A 3898-nucleotide genomic window follows, 5' to 3' on the forward strand; every position below is an offset into this window, starting at 1 on the left:
ATCTTACGCTAGGGGAAAATCCTTTTCTGCGAGATATTGAAGCCAAAAATTATCCTTAATTTTGAAATAATGTAAAGCGCGTTGCAGCAGCATACAGACATAGGCGAAACAGCTTGCGCGCCTATTGGCTGCTCTGCGGCAACTGGTCCAGACCTATAAAGACCGCTCGTAGACAGCTATTATCTGGTTTTTCATCATCGAAGCAACCAGAGCGTGCGCATGCACGGCAAGATACGCAGTACTCGTTCCCTCTCTAGAGAGAACAGAGGTTACGTTAGTAACCGAGTACGTTCTCTTACGAGAGGTCTCTCGTACTGCGTAAGTATCTTACGCTAGGGGGCCCAGTGTAAAACGCCGTGCATGCTGAGATCTGACACCAAAGACCCAAGGGCGAAAGCCCGGGGTTCATACAGTTCATAATCACCTATAGAACTCACAGGGAGTCCGGGGAAGAGGGAGGGGCAACGCCGCACTCTTCCACATAGTGCAGCGTCACTCAGACGCTAAGTAAACGTACATACAGGGCGGGGTTACGGCCTGAGCTGACGTAAGAATAAGAGTCTTCACACAGTTTGCCCAGACACATCTTGTGCTATTACTTTCACTGTCGACCCTAGAACTGTGCTCAGTAGACGCAGCATTCCGAGCTGATAACATCAGGTCAGACACCACTGAACATCTAGACTGACAGCAATCTGGCCTGTAAGGCGGGAACCTCCAGGTTGTAAAACCTTATAAATGTAGACGGAGAGGCCCAGCCCGCCGCCGTACAAATATCTTGCAAGGCAATCCCACTCGACCAAGCCCACGATGAGGCCACGCCCCTCGTGGAATGTGCTCTGACACCTAGCGGGCACTGCATGCCCTTGGAAGCATATGCCAACGCAATAGCATCAACTATCCATCTGGATAAGCTCTGTTTCGACGCGGCCAGTCCCTTGGGACGCCCGTAAAACGAAACAAAAAGCTGCTCTGTCTGTCTAAAAGCAGACGAGCGAGACACGTAAGCTCGTAATGCCCTGACTGGGCATAGGAGGCTCGCGTCCGTTTCCTCATCAGTGACCGGTAGGGCTGACAGCGCGATGACCTGTGCCCTAAACGGTGTGTTGAGGGATTTTGGAACGTAACCATGTTTGGGTTTGAGTATGACTTTAGAGTCATTAGGTCCAAATTCCATGCACGTCGCGCTCACAGAGAGTGCGTGCAAATCCCCTATGCGCTTCACTGAAGCGAGAGCCAGCAGAAACACAGTCTTAAGAGACAGGTATTTCAAATCAATCGTCTGCAGAGGCTCGAATGGTCCACCTTTCATGGCCTCTAGTACCACAAAAAGGTCCCATACGGGGACTGAGGGAGGTCTGGGGGGATTTAGTCTTCTAGCTCCCCTCAGGAAGCGAATAACTAAATCGTTCCTTCCTATTGACTGACCTAGCGTTGTGCTCGAAAACGCTGTTATGGCCGCCACATAGACTTTGAGCGTGGACGGGGTTCTGCCCTTGTCCAGCAGCTCTTGTAGAAAGGAAAGCACCTCCATCACACCACAGTTAGTGGGTGACGAGACGCGGGCTGCGCACCCTCCCGAAAACACTGACCATTTTGAGGAATAGAGCCGTCTCGTAGAAGGGGCTCTAGCCTGCGTGATCGTGTTTAATACTCCTTTAGGGAGTTCATCATATATTCGCTGGTGGCCCAGACATGAAGGGACCACAGCTCTGGGTGAGGATGCCAAATCGAGCCGCTGGCCTGAGAGAGAAGGTCTCTCCTCACTGGTATCGGCCACGGGGCAGTGCTCGTCAGCTGCATCAGTGCTGGGAACCAGGGCTGGTTTTCCCAAAACGGCGGTATCAGCAGTATTGAACATCCTTTTTCCCTGACCCTCTCTATCACCAGAGGTAGGAGAGAGACGGGGGGAAAAGCATAGAGATGACGGCGGGGCCATTCGTGGGCCAGCGCGTCTCTGCTTTTTGAGTAAAATTCCAGACAGTGAGCGTTGTTCGGAGACGCAAACAGGTCTACATCCGCTCTGCCGAATTTTTTCCACAGTAGTTGTACTGTCTGTGGGTGTAGAGACCATTCGCCTGCTGGAACATTGTTCCTGGACAGTCTGTCTGGCCCTATGTTTAGAAGCCCTGGCACATGCGCTGCTTTCAGCGAGCGCAGGTTGCGCTGAGCCCATACCAGGAGGCGTTCTGCAAGTCTGTATAGGTTTTTGGACCTGAGACCGCCCTGGCGATTTATATAGGAAACCACTGACATGTTGTCCGAGCGGACTAGTACATGGTTTCCTTTTATTTGGGGACAGAAGCGCATCAGCGCGTTCTGTACTGCCAGCATTTCGAGGCAGTTGATATGCAGGAGCTTTTCCCGTTCTGACCACTGGCCAAAAGACGGTCTGCCCTCGAGCAGAGCCCCCCATCCCGAGGTGGACGCGTCCGTAGACACCACTTTTATTCTCGAGGAAGTCCCCAGGCTTACACCTGACTGGTACCAGTCGACTGCTTTCCACGGTTTCAGGGCTGTGACACATTTCTGATTGACCGTGAGACGAAGCCGACCGGACGCCCACGCTTGACGCGGGACGCGTGCTTTCAGCCAGAACTGCAGTGGGCGCATACATAGCAGACCCAGCTGCAGAACTGATGACGCTGAGGCCATGAGACCCAGCATTTTCTGAAATTTTTTGAGCGGGACGGACGCATCGCAGTGGAACGAGCCCGCTGTGTGCTGAATGTCCGCTGCGCGCTGTGATGACAGCCGCGCTATCATTGACAGCGAGTCCAATTCTGTGCCCAGGAAGGAAGTTTTCTGACTGGGGGACAGGGAGCTCTTCGCCCAATTGACTCTGAGACCCAAATTCTCGAAGTGATCGAGTAACATGGTCGTATGCTGTACAAGCACTGAGCGAGACTGCGCTAGAATCAGCCAATCGTCCAAATAGTTCAGTATGCGCACGCCTTTCAGTCTGAGAGGAACGAGCGCTGCGTCCATGCACTTCGTAAATGTACGGGGTGCCTGGGACAAACCGAACGGCAGGACTGTGTACTGATATGCCTGGCCCTCGAAGGCGAATCTCAAAAATCGCCTGTGACGTGACGCTATCTGTATTTGAAAATACGCGTCTTTCAGATCCACTGACACGAACCAGTCTCCTTGGCGAACTTGCGCGAGGATTTTTCTGGTCGTGAGCATCCTGAACCGACGCTTCACCAGCGCTTTGTTCAGTTGCCTTAGATCTAATATGGGTCTGAGACCACCGTCTTTTTTCGGTACCAGGAAATATCTGCTGTACATCCCTCCTTCGCTTTGAGCTTGAGAAAGGGGCTCTATGACCCCTTTGCTCAATAGTTTCGCCACTTCGGCTCGAAGCAGGTGTGCTGCTTCTGTCTGCATTGTGGTCTCGACGCGCGCTGTATAGCGGCGCGGGCGTCGGTGAAACTGTAGCGAATAGCCTCCTTTTATAATGTCCAGCACCCATTTCGAAACCCCTGGAAGCTTTTCCCATGCGTTTGCATGAATAGCTAGAGGTTGAATACAAAGCGCGCTCCGTTCTTTCAGTAACGGAGTGGTTTCGGTGTGCTGTGGCACCAGAGACGTGCTCGTGACATTCGGGGCGTGGGGCACGCTGATAGCGGGAACTATTATGTCTGTGTGTGGATGTGGTTGTGTGGCAACAGGCACATTTAACACACTGCAAACACCGTTCGCCTGCATGCACTTTAGTTTCGTTTTTACAGAAACCTTTTGACGTGCATAATGTGATGTCTGTGGGCACTGTGAAGTGGGCACGTTTACCACATGTGAAGCGCAATCGATCTGAGTCGATTTTATGTGCGCGGGGCCTGTGTGACAGGTTGTGCTTGTGTGTAGAGATGGGCACTGGGAAGTGGGCATTCTGACT

This window comes from Garra rufa, chromosome 3 (assembly GCF_049309525.1).
Source record: "Garra rufa chromosome 3, GarRuf1.0, whole genome shotgun sequence".
Taxonomy (NCBI): Eukaryota; Metazoa; Chordata; class Actinopteri; order Cypriniformes; family Cyprinidae; genus Garra; species Garra rufa.